This window comes from Bos taurus, chromosome 13, assembly GCF_002263795.3.
Source record: "Bos taurus isolate L1 Dominette 01449 registration number 42190680 breed Hereford chromosome 13, ARS-UCD2.0, whole genome shotgun sequence".
In the NCBI taxonomy this organism is placed as follows: Eukaryota; Metazoa; Chordata; class Mammalia; order Artiodactyla; family Bovidae; genus Bos; species Bos taurus.
The window spans coordinates 53,919,024-53,938,831 of NC_037340.1; the positions used below are offsets into that span (position 1 = coordinate 53,919,024).

At 48.6% G+C, this 19,808-nt stretch overlaps 1 protein-coding gene across 3 annotated transcripts in view; it reads right to left on the minus strand.

Annotated features, from left to right (window-relative positions):
• The window catches only part of DNAJC5 (DnaJ heat shock protein family (Hsp40) member C5), a 29,012-nt gene extending 11,409 nt beyond the window's left edge, over positions 1-17,603 (minus strand). Inside the window, exons 1-2 of one of the 3 annotated variants that reach the window (XM_010811366.4) lie at positions 17,384-17,595; positions 9,960-10,084 (exon numbers count right to left, since the gene is read on the minus strand). The gene's annotated coding sequence lies outside the window, so the exon portion shown is untranslated. Of the gene's footprint in view, positions 1-9,959; positions 10,085-17,383 lie in introns of all 3 variants that reach the window. The other 2 variants (XR_236996.4, NM_174533.4) reach the window with 2 other exon arrangements.
• Between the last annotated feature and the right edge of the window lie 2,205 nt (positions 17,604-19,808).

The following is a 19,808-nucleotide window of genomic DNA, read 5'->3' on the forward strand; positions in this document are numbered from 1 at the left end:
GAGACCAAGAGCCACAACTACTGAAGCCCGTGTGTCTAGAGCCTGTGCTCTGATAAGAATAGTCCTTGCGCACCACAACTAGAGAAAGCCCATACACAGCCATGAAGACCCAGCATAGCCAAAAATAAAAAGTAAATAAATAATTAAAAAAATAAAAGACTTCGTTGTCTACCACTATTCCCATACTATTGTTTTTTTAAATCATGGTCTTCTGTAGGCTTTTCTGCACTGCATGAACTTGAGGCACCTGTCATGACTCACGTCCAGGACACACAACTTCTGCATGCCGGGCTGTTGCTTTCACTGAGCACTCAGCCTTCTTGGTCCTCAGGGCCTTCAGCCCTACGGGTGTGGACCTGTCTCCATGTGCTAACAATAAGCAAGGCTCCAGCAGTCCCTACAGTGCCCTTTCTCATTAGCGCCCAAGAGCAAGCTGTCCATTTGGGGATGTGTTTTTGGCTGTGAGCCAATCAAAGGGCCGTAAATGAAGGATCCTGACAACCAGGGTCCAGTCAACTGCAAATCCTCCTAAGAACCCAAGAACATCCTTGCATGGACTCCCTCCAACCCAGTTTTGTATCATTAGAGTTGGCATCACAAACACTAAGAGTAAGGGACTAAACAACCTTGTATTTGAATAAAATCACTGACAGCACAGCAATCAGTCTGGACAGCTCAAGCCTAATTTAATTGTCTCAGCAAGCTGGGTACAGTAAAAGGCAGAACAGACTTGAACGTCAAGGCTTGCTCAGTGCTATTTGTCAAAGGATTATCATCACTCTAGAGTTGGCATGCGAGCTTTTTTGTAAAGGACAAGACAATAAATACTTGTCTTATGGGCCTGAAATCTACAGTCTCCACCACCACGTTGCAAGTTTCTGCCTCTGAGGCATGAAAACACACTGTGTCTAAGAGAATGGGTACAAGTGTGCACCCAGATACCAGATCTAAGGACAGCAACCGGCATACCCCTTGCCCCAGGGGTCAAATCATGGCTCTCTTGTGACTCATTTTAGGGAAGTTGGGTTTTGTGAATGGGCTTACATGTGTGTGCTGTGAGCAAGTGTAGGTGTAGTCACTGTGACTCTTTTTTAGTCCTCAAAGTTAACTTGGCATAAATGTAAAACGAAGACGTGGGCAAGAAACATTATGAATATGCATTTCCAATCGAGACGGTAAAACTCAAATTTTTCACAACACGAAGCAATTAGGCCAGACAGCAGCAAGAGCATTGCATCCCCACCCCTACTCCCACAAAAAAATTGCTGGAAAAGCTGTGGACTAGGTGACGGCATTTTTTACAGAAACCATCCAGAGTGCTCACTGTCATCCTGTCTGCTTACTTCCAATCATGGTTTACGCACTGTCAGCTCTGGCAACTTGCCTGGAAAGCTGCCAGCCGGCAAGCGGGAAAATTCAAACCAAGAAGACAAATCCAATGCCACTGTCACCGTGCAGTCCCAGGACTCCCATGGGGCACAGCACCCCAGCTGGGACTCCCAAGCTCCAGACGCCACTTGCTCAGCATGCTCAGGGCACCAGGCATTTGGACGGGCAGAGGACGAGCATGTCAAAACAACCAGCCACAGTTCAGCACCACACACCTGCCCCCAATCACCAGCTGCAGCATGTATCAAAGGACAGGGAAGTGAGACCCCTCCTTTGCAAGCTTCTGCCCTGAGATGAAGTACAAACTGGCCCCGAGGAAGAAGTCCCTCCCATCACCTTGGTGGGTATGGACTCTGGCACAGCAACAGTGCAGCCCTATGCCCGATCAACAAAGACCAATTCCAACGCGCTCTGCTTGGGTGCCAATGACGGGGACTCTGCTCACAGGACACACATCTGTCTCAAAGGGCAAAGGGTATTTACCCTTCTTCAGGATCACAGGGTTCAAAAGTATTCACATGCACACTGGGGGCTGGGCAGGAGACTCCACCCCAAGGCCAGGGAGCGGTGGCTGAGGCAGATGAGCTCAGATGCCTGGGAGCACTGTGAGGGGAACAGGCAACACAAGCCCACTGTAAGATCCCCTACCTGCAGAGCACAGACGAATATGGAGAAAACAAGCCAAGACCCACCAGCCACACTGCTGAAAACCAGAGTTCAAGAGCAAACGGACGTGTTACAACACCGAGGTCACAGGAACCAGAAAGCGGTGGCACCCAAAGTGAAGGTGCAGAGCTAAAACACCTGTCAGGCCAGAGTTCTGTTTCCAGCAAAAACATCACTCAGAAACAAAGGCTGAAGTGAAAACAGTTTCCAGCAGAGACTAAGAGAACCCATGACAAAACCCATAACAAAACCTAAAATACAAGACACCAGCAAGAGCTACCTGGATGGAGGGCAAACAACACCAGAGAGAAACCAGTATCTTTAGAAGGAACAAAGGCCACAGGCTTCCCATTATGGGAAGCATGTAGGTAATAGATGATTTTTTTCCTTTTTGTTAAAAAAAAAAAACACCACCACAGGATTTTTGGGAGCAGAATTCTCAGTCTTGGCTTGTGGGGTTTATGTGGCCCTTTGCACAGAGGAGCAGTGGGGTGGGGCAGAGCAGATGTCTTGTGTGAAGTGGACAACATCAGCTCTAAGAAAAGTAAACCATACACATGCTCATCAACAGGGGAACTGATCATTTCTGGTCTAATCTATACAGAACACTACTCATCAATAAAAAAGGAGGACATACTGACACAAGCAATAAAATCTCAAACACAATGTATTACACAAACAAGCTAAATACAAAACGACTTCATTTATACAAAAATTAAGAACAGGAAAAACAATCTAGCACCTGCTGTAAGTAAGGTGACTCAACATAAATTAGACAGCAGCATAAAACCAAATGAAACATCAAAGTCTCCAATCTGCCAGAGCAGGTGCTTGTTTTCACAACTTTCATGGAAACACAGAAAAACATCCATGTGCCTGTCATTCCATTCTGTGGCTACTCTCAGCAGAGACTGTCACCAGAAAGCTAAAAATACTGTCTGGCCCTTTAAGAAAAAAACAGCTGCTATGAACATGATTTAAACAGATGTTTTAATGGAATAAATGCTGTCCAAGCATAAAAACTATTAAATGTAAATTTCTCACCATTTTCACACACGTTTCAAAAGTTAGCCTTCTAGTTAGTCCAAGCTCGTCCACTCCAAGTGCCAGGGTCTGGTAAGGATTCTGGAGGATACAGCCAGTCCTCCCAGGCTGTCACCAGGATGGTGTGTGAAGCATGGCTCTGCTCCTGTTACATCCCACTCAGGTCCTCCCCACCAGCTCAGAGGCTGCAGTGTCAGAGCCCAGGCCCCGGCCTGTCCCACAAGGCCCTTCTGGACACAGGCCCAGCCTGACACCAGCCTCTTCCTGCCACTGCACCCACTGGGCCTCATGGCCTGACAACACGCTCTGCTAACCCTGAGCACCCGGAGTCCTCTAATGCCCTGCCCCCTCCTATGTAGAGCCTCTCCTTAGATTCCCAACCCTGCAGTGACACCCAGGTCCCGGAAGCCTGTCCTGGCACCCGCACGATGTGCAGCGGAGCCCACTGAGTCCTCTGGAGCTGTCTTGGGTCTTGAGCAAATGTTTGTGTTGTTCGTTTGTTCAACAAATGTTTATGAAGCACCTGTTCTCAAACCTGGGGAGGTAGCAGTGAACAAATGAACAGACAAAAAGCCCCATCCTCACAGCCACAACCAAGCTCAGGGAAGACATAAACATCTTCAAGGGAGAGGGGCGTGCACTCCTGATCCCCACGTGTGATCTCAGCAAGTGCTGACTGTTCATGAGGTGTCGTTATTGAATTCAACCTACTACTGGAGGAAAAAGCAATACTTCGAAAGAACGGATGTGAAAACATCTTCTCTTTTAGATGTTTTATGATACACAGAAAGGAAGATATGCCACATGGAAGTCATGATGCATTGTGAGAAAAAAAAAAAAAAAACCACCATCCCACCCTTCAATTTAAAACCTAGAAAATTACCAGTAACTGTGAAACGTCCTACATTCTCCCCATATACCTGAAGCAGTGTCATTACAATCTCTTGCTTAAAGAAACTTACCTCATATAATTTCTCCCTAAAAACTATTTAGTTTTAATTCTTTGAGCTTTAAAAAATGGTCGATACAGTATATGCAGCCTTCTGTGATTTGTTTTTGTTAGATGTATTCCTAGTTGTACGTTAGATGTATGTTAGTTGTATGTTAAATGTATTCCTCGTTAGATGTATTCCAGGAATTCATGCATTCCTAGTACTGAACAAATCCCATTTGGGGGCAAATCATAACTTATCAATCCATTCCTCTACTGGAGGATGCCTGGCCATTCCCAGGTCTTGCTACTACTGGGTCCTCAACCTGCTGAACAATTCCTGCTGGCAGGTCTCCCTAGGGCAGCACCAGGCACAGGGTGATGCCCTGCTGGCTCAGGTCACGACAGCAAGACTCCCCAACTGTCAGAACGGCACCAGGTATCTACAAGAGGAGACACCCTCTCTATCCATTCGGGAAATGCAACTTAAAACTACAATAAGGTACCATCACACACCTATCAGGGCTTCCTAGGTGGTGTTAGTGGTAAAATATCCACCTGTCAATGCAGGAGACATAAGAGACGCGGGCTGGATCCCTGGGTCAGGAAGATCCCCTGAAGGAGGGCACGGCAACCCACTCCAATAATCTTGCCTGGAGAATCCCAACAGAGGAATCTGGAAGGCTACAGTCCACAGGGTTGCAAAGAGTCAGACACAACTGAAGTGACTTAGTCACTTCACACACACACACTTACACACACATTTATCAAGAGAGATTAAAAATAACCCAGCAATACCAAGTGCTGGTGAGGGTGACAGAGGTTAGACTCGAACACTGCTGGCAGCACAGGAAATGGGGCAGCCACTCTGGAAGAGAGTTTGCAAGTTTCCTATAAAGGTAAAAATAGGCTTTCACATGACCCAGCAATCCCACTCCTAAGCATTTATTTAAGAGAAACAGGAACTGATGTTCACACAGAAAATGTGTACATGAATATTTATAGTAACTAAACCCAGGAACAACACATACATCCCTGTGAAAGGGTAACAAACTGGAAGATGAACACCACAGACATCCCTGGAAAGGAATGCAGCACCTGCCATACAACGAGGAGCGTTCTCGGTGACACTGTACTCTCTGCGATGCCACCAACATGATGGTCTCGAAAAGACAAGGCTACGTCTACAGAGAGAACAATGGACGCCGGGGAGGCTACAGATGAGTGTGGTCCACACCCTGAGTAGAGTGATGGTCACAAAAATTTCTATGGATCAAAACTCCCTCGTGGCTCAGTGATTAAGAGTCCACCTGCCACTGCAGGAGACACGGGTTTGATCCCTGATCTGGGAAGATCCCACATGGCATGGAGCAACTGGGTCTGTGCACCATAACTAGAGAAGCCACCGCAATTAGAAGCCTGCACACTGCAGCTACAGAACAGCCCTTGATCACCACAACTAGAGAAAGCCTGTGCAACAAAAAGACCCCGCACAACCAAAAATAAATAAACTATCAAAAATAAAATAAAACTCAAGACAACCTTACATCAAGAAAAGGTCCATTTTACTGTGTGTTTATTTTTAAAAATTTCAAAAAAAAATCTGGACTTGTGTTTCTTGTTTGGTTTGCAACTTATTCCTCTAGCTGATCATTTTTGTTGTAGTTCACAAAAGTATCAGCCTGTAAACACACTGGAAATTACAAAAAATATAATCTGGTCCTTCACCAAAAACAGGTAAGGAAGAACTATTGCAGGATGTGTACCTACAAGTGGGACTTTAGGGTCTGAGAGAAGGGCCGACCACACCCCGCAAAGGTGGGCACCCCAGGGCTCCCAATTCCCACCCCTCTCTTTTTATTTATCATGAATTCAAGTTCACACATTTATCAATTGTGGTAAAAGCTGTAAGACTGACCACCTTACCCATTCCTACACAAACCACTCAGTAATGTTATCTATTTGCCCATTACCTTGTAACACATCTCTCACTCTTTATTTTTCGGCCGAGGCATGCAGGAACGTGGCTCCCCGACCAAGGACCGAAACCTCACCCCCGGCAGGGAAGGTGTGGAGCCCTAACCAGAGGACCACCAGGAAATGCCCTCTTAATCTTTATGTAACTGAATATATCAAATCTTTGTAAATGTATCAATCTATTTTCCCCCATTTTTGTTCAATAAATCCTTCTCTATCCCCTAATCCACAGTGACTTCTCCTACACTGCACTCTAAAGCTCTGTTGCCTTGCCCACAGGTAACCTCTCCACCTGGAGTTAACCTGAGCGAGCGTGAGAGACAGACCAGCTCCACTCATCCAAGTGATGCCAGCCAGTCCCAGAAGCCCTGAAGAGCGGCCCGTCTCTCCCTGGGCCCAGCAGGTGCACTAGCATTTCTCTCTGAGAGGTCTTGGGAGGAGGAGTGGGGAGGCTCTCTATTAGGTTTCATTCCAAGGATACTGTATTCAAAAACCTTCAAAATTACCTGAGGTAGTCTCAAAAATTCCTACAAGAGCTACAAATTCTTTGTTACTTCTACACATACCATTACATAATAATTAAAACAATCATGTTTTAACACAAGCACCTACTATGAAAACAAGGTAGATTTAAAAGCCTTGATAATATCTTTCCTGGTGGCTCTAAAAAAACTGTCTTTAAAAAAGAGCAGGGCCAGGCTTCCCTGGTAGCTCAGTGGTAAAGAATCCACTATCAATGCAGGAGACACAGGTTGGATTCCTGATCTGGGAAAAGCCCACATACTTCGGAGCAACTAAGCCCATGCACCACAACTACTGAAGCCCTAGAGCCTGTGCTCCACAACAAGAAAAGCCACTACAGCAAGAAGGCCATGCATGAGAGTGGCCTTCACTGGCTATAACCAGCGAAAAGCCTGCACAGCAACAAAGACCCAGCACAGCCAAAAATTAAAAAAAAAAAAAAGCCCTGAGCAGGTAATCCCCAGAGTAACACCTCCCAGTGTGCAGACAGGCGTGCTCTGTGATCCTCCAGGGGCAGGCAGTGGGGCAAGGCCATAGCGGGCCACTCACTGTCTCTGCTCCCCTGAGATGCAGTTTCTAGGGCTGCCGCGGGCACTGCAGCCTTCCCACCTCTGGTCATCCCAGAAGTGTGGCTGGACAGGCAGCCTGGAAAGCCGCTGTGTTGCCAGGGGCAGAAGGACGGAGTGCCCAGAGGCAAGTTCCAGGCCACAAAAATAACACATCATATCATGGGCAGTCTGAACACAAAGGAGCTAAGAAACAGGCTAATAGTGTAAGAATGGCTGTTAGGAATCTGGGGAGAGAGAGGCACTACTCTGGGAGGAAACCTCATCAGGGCAGGGACCAGGCTCTGTTTAAACAATGTTTCCACAAGTGGGAATAACTTATGGATTTTCAACAGTAAACTTACAGACCAACGGAAACATATGCCTTGACAGCATAAAGGTAAAAGGACAAAGAAAAGTCAGAGGGAGGAGGAGGGAATAGAGGCCAATGCCCTTCAGGTTGTAAGATGACAGTGCAGGACAAAGTCTGTCACACGGGGACAGGACACTACACTGGGCAGGACGACAAGGACGCTGCAGCTTCAGTCAGGACAGCAGGAGCAAGGGTCTGTCAGGTGACGACAGGGACCACCAGCCAGCACTTCAGGGACAGCTGCTTTGGTGCGCACCTCCCCCCACCCAGGGCCCGACCCTCAGAAAAAAAACTTCACTGAAAACAAAAATACTAAAGATGAGACACAACTGGTGTCCCAAAGACAGCTGACCCCTCTTCTCTGAAGGGATCTTCCTTTACAATCCATGATGAACCTGGAAAAAAGGACCTGGGGCACCTCCTCAGGCAGGGGAGGGCCAGCTTTCCCCAGAGCAGGGACAGATACACAGGAACACCCATGGTCTGCACGTGTAACCCTGAGCTCATCATCTATTCCAGCAGGAAAATGTTAGTACACTGCAGAGCAGGAGAAATGGCCACCGATGACCACAGGTGCATCTGAAGAAATGCACCTGATTATAAGCAGAATCAGCCAACATGGGAGATGTGGAAGAGATGCTGCCGAGTATCATGGTCATCTGCTACCTTTGTTCCTAACTTAAAATGAATGTCAAATGTACAGAATTTCTACATTGGCTAGGAAAACAGAGCAACTTCTAAAGATGACACCTTTCTTCCTTAATTCTAAGAATAATAAAAAGTGACAGTGATGCAAGCTTAGAACAGAGAGAGACAATTAAGTGAGTAAAACAGGTTCCTCTTTAAGAAGGACTCAATGCCATCATCAAGTGTCCAAGGGAGGACCAACCCATGAGAGAGCAGCAGCTAAGCCACGCTTGCTCACTGAGTGCGTGTGCTCCTGTACAGGCTGACCAGCATGGGCTCAGCAACACCCCTGGGGGAAATGGAAAGGCCCCAGCAGGGTCACATTCGAAGCCTTTCTGAGGAATAAACCGAGTGCTGCCTCAGTCCTGGCAGAGCGGTCAGTGTGTTTGTGGAATTAATTTTATCGGTTGTGACTTATGTCCAGAAACCAAATGATTTTCTTTCATAACCTAATGCTTTCAGTCAAAAGGAAAAAGTCAGAAGTTGATCAAAGTAACTTACATGTTTGAATACAAGGAGAGTCGAACATTCTCAAAAGCCTATGACTCCAAGAGGAGGCTGCCGACGGCCCAGTGTGGATGGCAATGCCTCACTTCCACCTTGGCCCTCCTGGTCAGCGTCCCTGAGGCGCAAACAGCAGGGCAACACTGCCTCAGTGTAAAGGGGCCTAAAGCGAGCTAGAACCCTCACACCCAGAGCATGACCGACAGTCACAGAGACATACCCGCCATCTCAGCACTGGAGCTAACATGTGCCACCTATGCACAAGGCTGCAGCAAGAGATTCTGGGCGGACCATGCTATGACCAAACATTTCCAGAAAACCTTAATGTATTCCCAAAGCTGAATGTGAAACTAGACAGTGGAAGGCAAAAGTGTTTCTTATAAAAGCAATGGGCAGCAGAGCTTTCTGGGTGCTGGTGTTCTACACTCAGAACGCCGACAATCTCAGAGGGCTGAAGTCACAGACCCCTTCCACCCAGGGAGCCATCTGCTGCCCCTGGCTTTCAGTGGACAGGCTGTGCGTCAGCAGGCAGACTGGAGAATAGGAGGGACGTGTTCTATGACAGAAAAGGCAGACAGGCTCAGGGACAAGGCCACTCTTGTGAATGACCACCAGGAAGGATCCTCACAACATTCAAATCCTCAACTATGAACATCACATGAAAATGCTTGTGACCGAAATCAGTCACTCAGAAGTGCGTAGGCTAAGAGACCTACTTATGGCTTCAAGAGAGCCCGGGGGCTGAGCAGTGCAGGATATGACACTGACAACCCAATGACCCATCACCCTGGGGGCAGCGCCACCCCTAGCGAGTGGACTGGACTCTCCAACTCCAGAATGAATGGAAGCTTAAGACACACACAGTGGGTGAAAGTCCATAAAACGTGGCAGATGCAGCCATGATGCCTTCTGTGTCTCACCAGCCAGGGCCGCCCCCTGGGGCTGGCCAGCCCAGGGTTCCCACTGTGGGCTGACTGTCTCTGAGAAGCAGTGGGCCAGCTCCCTGAAGCCAGAACCAAAACCAACCATTCTGTCAAATCCAGCACGAAACCAAGTATGAGCTGCACCAACCACCCGGTGACAAGCCATCTGTAAAGAGATGTCTGATGTCAGAGGTGAGCATCAAGACACACACGTGCTGTTGCAGTTTTACTGGTGACAGGCCTCGTGATTATCATAGAAATTTCACCAACACGGCAGTTACAGTCTAGGCGTGCTCACCATGTACAGGCATTTGGGGCACACATGCTCTAGACCAAGAGGTCTGTGGGGCAGGTACCTAGTCCAGTAGGGGTGGGAGGGCAGCTCTCAGGTCACTTGCCTGGGCTGAAGCCCGGTTCTGCCACTTATGGGCTCAGGGACCCGAGCAGTTACTCAACACCTCCACCTCCTTTTCATCCAGTAGGGCTGGAGCTGGCCTGGCATGGAGTGTCTGTGAGCAGGCTCCTGCAAATTGAGGAAAACAGTACTGGGTACATGATAAACATGAGTAATTACTACTTTGGCCTCCAATTTACAGATGAGAAGACTACACAGACAGACAAAGTTCATAATGGTGAATTAAAGTTAGGAAGGTTATATTCAAACTCTCAGCTTGAACATTACTGTTGCATCCATTTTTTTGTTGTTGCTACATATATTTTTGATATAAAATCCAAAGTTCACTAATTTGCCTTCTTGTCATCTGCCTTTTAAAAATATAAGAAAACACCTGCCTTCAAGGCTTTAGGGGGCTAGCATGTGACCAGGTAAGGCTGTATCGAGCTGCTGCTCACTGAGACACACTCTGCCCCTGTGATCACCACAAAGAGGCATGCTGTTCATCAGCTGGATGGTCATTCTAGGGTGGGGACAGGACAAAGACCACCGCCCACTCCAGAGAGCAGCACAGGGGTCTGATGAAATGACAGGTTTACCTCATGACAGTGCAATACTGTGAGCAGTTTAAGGAATGCTACAAGTAAAAGGCAGATCATAAGAACTTCACTGGTAGTAAAGTGGTTAAGACTCTGTGCTCCCAATGCAGGGGGCAGGGTTAGACCCCTGGTCAGGGAACTAAGATCCCACAGGCTGCACAGTCCAGCCTTGAAAAAAAAAAAAGGAAAAAGGTAGACCACAGATGCTTATGAAGGTTTGCATAGCACCCCCAGAGGCCAGTAGGTCCAAGAGTGCCCCTAACACCTATGTGCACTGCGATCAGCCAGCCTGAGTGAGGATGAGATGGCTGGACAGCTGGCCTACTCGGCCGCCAGGACAGCCCCCTCAGTTATCCTCAGTCATGGATCAATTTTTAATAAAAGAAAGGGCAGGGACAGATGAAACAAGTGTGGGCGTCACACTGGTACACACACCAGGGAGTAGGATGCTGCTGGTAACAGTCAGCTAGAATCACCCAACCAGGTAGAATGATGCAAGAGAAAATGGCACGAACAGAAACGGCATTTTAAGAAGGAAATCCCGTGCTGTCATGGCAAGGTGGGTGACAACACTGATTGTGCTTAACCCCCAATACCAAGCACGTCACTGTGCCTCCTTATCTATGCAACTGGATAACAGCTACCCATGCAAGCTGTCCCAGGGATTAAGGCGGATGCACAGTAAGGAGCCTGGCTGCCTCTCAAGCGGATCGCTTCAGAGGGCTTGCAGCTGGGGTGGGGTGGTGGGGGGAGAGCCTCCTCCACATGAACTGTAGAGGAGAACAAACCGCTTCACACTGAAGACAACTACAACTAGACAGTTAAAAAACACTTCAAAGATAATCTTTAAAGTACAGACATTCTAGTTTCATCTTAAAATGAAACTGAGTCATTAAACTGCACTAAAAATTTTAACTTTACATGTGATGAGCCTCGTGATTCAAAAGTAAATACAGTCCAGTAAATGGCTTCCCTGGTGGGTTGGTGGTAAAGGCTCTGCCTGCCAATGTAGGAGACACGGGTTCAATCCCTGGTCCAGGAACATCCCACAAGACTTGGAGCAACTAAGCCCGTGTGCCATAGCTACCAAATCCTGTGCTCCTAGAGCCCATGCTCTGCAACAAGAGAAGCCACTGCAATGAGAAGCCCGTGCACTGCAACTAGAGAGTGTCTCCCGCTCACCACAACTAGAGAAAAGCCTGTGCAGCAACAAAGATCCAGCAGAGCCCAAAATAAATAAATAAATAATTTGAACAAAACAGCCCAGTAAACATTGTTATCTGGAATACAATTTCTTTTTTCAGTTAAAAACAAAACAAGAAAACAGATGTGTCCTGGTTTCATGCATCAGAAAAAGTCTATCACAAAACCTATCACTCTTTTCTATTTAAAAATCTTAATTTAAAGGACACAGCAAAATTTATTACAACTGGTCAAAAAGATCCTCGCATTTTACTATCAAACCCTAGAGCAGTACCCAAGTGAGCAGCAAAATGTAAAATATTAAAAGTGTTAAAATCCTTTGTACCTGCCAGAGGGTATACAAATCTGGTAATATGTGGCAAAAACAATAAAGTTTGTATTCTCTGACCCAGAATTTTCCATTTATCTTAGAGATACCCTCTCATGATGAAAGACATTACTTAATAAAGAAAAATTCAATGGGACCGCCTAGCTAAAAATCAAACATTTGCTATGATGCTAATCCCTTCCAATAATAGAAGGGAAACTAAAAGCCAGGCAGGTGGCACTCGCTCCCTGTGCAGAGCCCAGTCTGGCTGAGTTGAGGCTGTCAGGGGCCCAAGATCTTGGTCCCCAGCCCTTAATTCATTACCTCTGAGGCACCACAGGCCAGGCCAGGACAGGTGAATTCAGTCTAGCACATTTCCACTCCACCCGCCCAGAGAACGGAGGCACAGGGCCCTAGGGAGAGCTCTCTAAGAAAAAAGCTGGTCATCCCAGAGATAGCCAGGGCGGGGCACAGCCCATAGGGGTAGCAAGTCAGCATTCCAATCCTCTGACTCTCAGGACTGCAACTTTGTAACCAATTGGCATAGCTCAGTCCTGTGGGACTCTTTGAGACCTGATAGACTGTAGCCTACCAGGCTCTTCCCTCCATGGGATTCTCCAGGCAAGAATACTGGAGTGGGTTGCCATTTCCTTCTCCAATAGAATTCCTTAGAACACAGCAACGGAGACTGTACGTTCCACTTTGTAAACCACCATGTTTTCCAGTGCTCTGTGTTCAGTCTAGAAAAATTAAAAGGACAATAAAATTGTAAGTAACTCATAATGAATAAGGCTTATTTATACTCATACAGTCAAGGAATATTCACTGATCACTCATAAAGTATCACACAATTTAAAAATATTACTTGGGTAGCTGGGTTTAATGTGTCATGAATAAAGGACTATGGTTTCTGTCACAGAACCAAGTTTTAAAAACCAGTCACAGGGGCACACCTACAAAGGTGAAAGATTCGTGAGTAAAGTGGAGCTCTGAAGTACATAGACAACCCCTGAAAAGGAAACATGAGGGCATTTTCATGACATCCACTGAATGCATGGTCTCACCAATGTGAATTACCAATATGTCTGCAAAGCTCTTGGAATTGCAAACAATTCTTACCTAATAAAGACAAAATCTATTAAACGTCTGCCAGTGCCAAGAACTAAGGCAGAACTTATCATTTCACCAATATAACATCCTCAAACAAAACTGATGCAAAGGTGACAAAAGACAAAATTGAAACTAAAGGCTGTTCTGGTAATCGAATCCTTAAATCTTCTGGGTTGAATTTCGACTGACCAGTAACAGACTGCTATTAATCCTCTTCAGGCAATGTCACTATCTAAGCGTGGCCCTACCATCAGGACAGTAGGCCTAGCAGTTCCCTCTTTTCTTTTTTGGCCACCCCTTTTGACATACAGGATCTTAGTTCTCCGACCAGGGATGGAACCCATGCCCTCTGCACTGGAAGCATGGAGTCTTAACCACAGACCGCCAAGGAGGTCCCAACAGTTCCTTCATTCCCTCTCTTAAATAAGGAGTAGCATCTTCGTAAAATATGGATATTCTCATTTTTTAGCATCTTTGTCACTTGTATTTAGGAAGCAGTTGAGGACACAGCTTCCTACTTATATCTCCTGTACTCCCCAACAGGCAGTAAGCGCAGGTTCCACGACCCTCATCTCAGTGGTCAAGCACTTGAGCCTGAGTCTTGTCCTCTTTCAGGAAGGAAATTCAAGCACAGGCCCTGCCAACACAGATAGGGAAGGACTGTGACGGATCAAGAGGCAGTCTGCAGTTCAATAATGCTCCGCTCTGCCCAGCCAACAAGAACATAAAAGGGAGCTCTATTGGGAAGCACTGCATTCTTAACTGCTGTGTGGGGAGCACCGGGAGACCCACAAGGGCGCCATCAAGAGCTAAGAGTCTCCTCCACACTGCCTGTGCAAGAGCTGGTCATCATGTGCCACACCTGTCCCCTGAAGACACAGGAATTTGTCTCCTTCCTGGAAAACTGGTTGACCTCATTGGCTGAGATATGGTTCACCTACAGCACTCTATACTCTAAACCTTGTACAAACTACTTTTAAAAGGAGTTAGGGAATTTTTTTCAAGGGTGATTATATCTGTGTCTATCATGATCATTTGCAGACTTCCCTAGGGGTCTAGTGGTTGCGAATCTGCTGTAGGGAATGTGGGTTCAGTCCCTGTTCGGGTAACTAAGATCCCACGTACCCTGTGGTGTGGCCAAAAAAAAAAAAAAAATCATTTGTAAAATCAATTACACCCTAATAAATTTTTTGAACAAATCATGCTCATTTTAGTCCCTGAATTTAGAAGCAAACTCTCACCTTGTATAAAACTCCACCTTGTTCCCTTAACCCCCGCAAAGCTGCTGTACAGCATTTTAGTCATTCATTTGACACCCACTGAGCATCAACTACAGCCCATGACCAAGGCAAGCACGTCATGCCTAGGCTCTGAGATGTGCCATCAGCAGCTTGCCAGGGATTCTGCCTAGTGGTGGCAGTGGCAGGGAAGTTAGCACAGGAACCAGCACAGAGGCCTGACTCCAAGTCCAGGACTGAGACGGAACAAAACACTAGTCCTTAGGGTAGCTCAGCCTGGAGCACAGAGCACCCACCCTCTGAGAGCAAGGGGGCTCAAGAACACAAAGGGCCAAGAGACCCGTGGTATCTGTGTTACCAGTACCACGATAACACAGTGAATGAAAACCAAGAACATAAACTCACTGAGTGAAGGTTCTGGAAATGACTTGAGTCCTTCCGTCACAAAGGAGGATTCAGAGCACGCCTGAGGGACAGCTCATTTTCATGTGGTTTTAATGGGTTACTCCACCTCACTCATTTTATCAACAAATGTCACTGAGTATCTTAGGCCAATGTGTGGGATTTACTTTTTGGGAAGTTAACTGAAGACAAGAGCTGACAAAAACCTTTTTATTTTGGATTAACTATAGACTAAAAGTTGCATAAAGGTTTACAAGGAGGTCCAAAGACCTTTCTGACCCACCGCTAACTTGTTATGCTTTCCCAAAGGGGAGGTAACTTGCCAGACCTCCCTTAGCAGCCAGCACCTCAAGGACTCCACACTCACCACAGTGACTTCCTAGAGACGCGGGCTGCTGCTAAGCTCGTCACCTCCACTTTCTCTGTCAGTATTTCCCAGGCATGCAGCACGTGCCAGCCCCTGTTCTCTGCACAAACAGGCTCCCTGTGGACTTTACCTCATAGTGAAAGATTAAGTTATAATAAATATATTAAGTAGGACATTAGAAGAATGAAGTGCAGTGGGAAAACTAAGCAAGGAAGGAAAACAGGGAACAGGAGGTGGTGAGTTGTTTTTGAACTGTGGTGCTGGAGAAGACTCTTGAGAGTCCCTTGGACTGCAAGGAGATCAAACCAGTCAATCCTATAGGAAATCAGTCCTGAATATTCATTGGAAGGACTAATGCTGAAGCTCTGATACTTTGGCCACCTGATGCAAAGAACTGACTCAGTGGAAAAGACCCTGATGCTGAGAAAGACTGAAGGCAGGAGGAGAAGGGGACAACAGAGAATGATGGTTGGATGGCATCACCGACTTGATGGACATGAGTTTGAGCAAGCTCCGGGAGTTGGTGATGGACAGGGAGGCCTGGTGTGCTGCAGTTCACGGGGATGCAAAGAGTTGGACATGACTGAGCAACTGAACTGAACTGAGTTGAAACAGCAGGCAGGCAGTTGGGGAAGGGCTGCCTGCCCTGAGGCTAACGATGCCAGTGATCTAGGTAGAGCCAGGAAGGAGCAAGGAAGTCTGTTAAGAAACAGGCTGAGAAGCCACTGTGGCAGGAGTCAGAATGAGACAGGGGCCAGAGGGAGGAGACTGGTTACAGAGGCTGGGAGTGGACTGACAGGCATCTCTGCCCACAAGAGTCCCCATCCCAGGCCACAGTGGTTCCACAGCTGAGGCCCCCTCAGCAAAGCCGAGTCTCCTCCATGCGCCTCCCAAGTGTCTGCTCATCAGATAACCCCCTGGATGCTCTGCCTTCACCACATTTAAGAGGTCCAGGCAACGGGCTCCAGCAGCATGTGTGCCCCTCACAGCCCCATGCTGCTGGAAGTAACAGCCACCCAGCCCCTGGCTTGGCCACACGCCATCAGAAGTCCCATCCGAGGCAACCCAAGTTCTGCAACCTTGACACAGGTGGAAGGAGAAATGTGCAGCTCTCAGGCAGGAAGTTTTTCAAAGCCTGTGAGTCCTGCCTTATAATTTCATCCCTCAAAGTTTGACAGGTGCCTTGATCCTGAAACTCAGCACCACGTTTAACAAGACAGAAGCAAATCAATAAACATAAAATCTCAAGAGCTTTGGCTGAAGTTCCGCCTTGAGGCAACCAGATTACAGATGGGGCAGAATAACTGTTAGGTTAGCAGATAGTTTTTAAACAGACAACTAGTAAGGACAAAGGTATCCAGCAGAGCCACCTCTCAAGTTATGACCCGTATTAAGCCTAAACCTGGAAACCAAAAAAACCCGGAAACTTTCGCTTCCTTTCCCTGCATAGCACAACCGAACAAATATTGAGAACTCATCTCTCAGGCACAAGAAAAGGCGAGTCCTTAATCCAGCCCCTCAACGCAAACAAGTTCGAACCCGCAAGGATGAGATCCTGACCCTCTCTTGTATGACTGCAACACAGGCACCGCTTCAAATGATGTCCCGCCGAGGCAGAAAAAGCGTTTTCTTCTTACAAACTGGATGATTTTCAGCGAGATTAATTTACACAGCGTCAAGGAATAAAGCTCAATTCCGTGAGCTATAAACATAATGACCCAGACATAGGTTACGTGGCTCCAGAACCGGTGGCGCTCCCCTTCTCACCCGCAGGACAGGAAAGACCCTCCCCGAGGCGGGGACGCCCTGCACAGACCCCAGTCCCGGAGCGCGAGCTGCCCCGGGGGGAGGGCCCGGCGGCCGCATGTCAGGTCTTTGGCCGCCCCCAGTGAGGGCCCGGCGGCCCGACCGCGGCGCACGGCCTAGGCCTTCCCGCCGCTTCTGAGGCCGTACCGCCGACCCCGGCCCGCCCCGAGGGCTAGGAAGGGGGAGAGGGGGTCGCCGCCATTTCCGGCTGCGGCCGCGCGGCCCGACGCCCTGCGCCGCGCCACCCCGCACCCCCTCACCCGGCCCCGCGTCACCCTCACCTCGCGCCCCGCCCCCGCTCGCCTATCCCGTCCCCGTCACCCAGACCCCCGCCCGCCTGCCCGGCTGCCCGGCTGCCCGGCCTGACGCGAGGCCACCGGCCCGCCGCGAGCTCACCTGTCCGCACGCCCGCCCGCCCGCCGACTCCGCGGCTCCGCTCTTCCCTGCGCGGCGCTCCTGGGCAGCCGGCCGACGCGCTCTTCAGCCGGGGCTGCGCTTCGGGACCCGGCGGCGGCGGCGGCGGCGACGGCAGCGGGGATAGCGGCAGAGGGCGCGGGAGCAGCACCGGCAGAAGCGGCGGGGGTGCGCACGCTCACGCACGCACCCGCACCGGCGCGCGCGCTCCCGGGAGGACGTGGGCGCCGGCGGATCGGAGCCGCGGGCTGGGCAGGCAGCGCGTGCGCCCAGAGCGCTGGACGGAGGCTCCGCCCATGGGGCGGAGCCCCGAGTGACAGGAGTGGACCGAGGCTCCCGAGCGCACAGCGGACAGCCCATGGGCGGGGCCCCAGGACCTAAAGGCGGAGCTCGTTAGCCGAGTCGGAAGTTTCCACCCCTCCGCAGGGGCGGGGCCGAGCGGCGGGGGTGGGGCCTGCTTGCCAGAGCGTCAGGTGTTCTCCCGTGCGCCCGCAGGTACTGAGGCCAGATTCGCCAAAACAGGACGTGGGGGGACTTGTCCCGCAGTTGAGTTTGCCCCGTGCTTTACGTAAGACTGAGAAATCGTAATTGATCTCGTCAAAGAACTGGAGAGGGAGCTGGTGGGAGATGACCCGGAGGCCGACGGCCGCTGAGCCACTGTTAGGGACTGACGTTTGCTCATCCCTGCGGCGCAGAGATGCGACTTCCTGCCTGCCTGCCCAATCACCGAAGTGCCACCGCCATTATCCAGCCCCTCCCAGAACCACTGGCAAACAATGACTCAAAAGGGCAGTTGAACCAACTTCCACTCACTCCCCTGCCACCCAAGGTTCGACCCCTGCTCATCTCACTGACCCCTTGAGGGACGGGACACCTGCTCTCTACCCTTCCCTATCGCTCCTATGTCAGAAAGTTCTACCATTTATTGAGTGCCTGCTCTGTACGTGGTACACTGGTATGTGTGCCAGTTTCCATCCTAGAAGCCATCCAACAGACCTCTCTGGGCAGTACTCCTCTGTCTCCTCACTCCCACACTTGCCCATTGGCCATTTTCCACTCAGCAGAGTCATATTCTTAACACAGAAATTTTGATATCCAAGGCTCCCTGTGACACATTGTGTGTTAGTTGCTCAGTCGTGTTCGACTCTCGTGACCCCATGAACTGTAGCCCACCAGGCTCCTCTGATGACACATTGAGTAAAATCAGACTTAGAGCCAACAAGCTCCAGCCTCCTCTACCTCTTTCCTCTTACATCTCCGCCATCTTGCCGGCTTTAAACTGCCCAGTCTGTCCCAGGTTTGGTGCCTGTAAGTGGCAGAGAGCTCAGGAAGTCGCCTGGCAGTTGTTAAATTGTGCAACATCAAACAGGCAGAAAGAAGAGGCCTATGAAAACCTAGAAGCAGAAGGGCCAGATTCATATCTATGTCCTTTGATTCAAGAGGATGAAAGATTCCAAGCACAATCAAAGGTGCAAGGAGAGAATCAAATGGACCCAGTACCAATTTCAGAGTGAAGTTTCTTGGGCACTGAAAGAATGAATGAAGCAATAGACCTGGTACCTATTTCAGATCGAAGCTGAGTTGGGCACTGCACAAATGAATGAAGCAGGCCTTAGTGAGTCTTTCCTTGACCTACTAGTTCCTCTTTAGGTATATTCTAAGAAAATATTCCCAAATACAGAAAAAAGTATATCACTAAGCTGTTCTTGTAATAGTAAAAATGGAAACCTAAAAGACATTCAAATGAAACAATATAATTATAAAATGTATACAAAGTTACTTAATAGCATTGAAAATCCTTTTAAGAGCTCCTGAAAGTAAAATGAGCAAAATGCATATGTTAAATGTTTATAAAATAAGTCAACCTGTTTGGAGATAAGACAGGAATACTGTCAACTGTGGACAGTGGCTGCAGTCCAGTCCTGCCCTTCACAGGCCCTTTAGTGAGATCAGGTGGGCACCCTTATCCTCACCTTGAGAGGAAACTGGGACTTCATGGAAGCAACTTGCACAGCTGCCCTCCAACACCAGCCCCACCACTTGCTACAACCCTTCAAACTCTCAAAGCTCATCTCATGGGTCAATTACTTAGGGGAGCCACCTGAGGGCTAGGTCCATGTCAGGGTCGTCCTTGTCCCCTACAAGGCTTAGCAAACTCTTACCCACAAGACATTTAAATACTAAATAAATGAAGACCACTTGGAACCCATTTCATCATCAGAGAGGGTAAATGCTGACCACAGGCAATGGAGGAAGATGCTTTCTCCACTTGGCGCAGCTTCACACCTCACACGTCATGCTGTATGGTGTGGAGTGCTGGTCTGTCACATACAATTCACATGCAATTTGAAGTCATTCACTTTCCCTGCCTTTGCATCTGGGGCAAGTCATGCTCTCTAACCCAAGG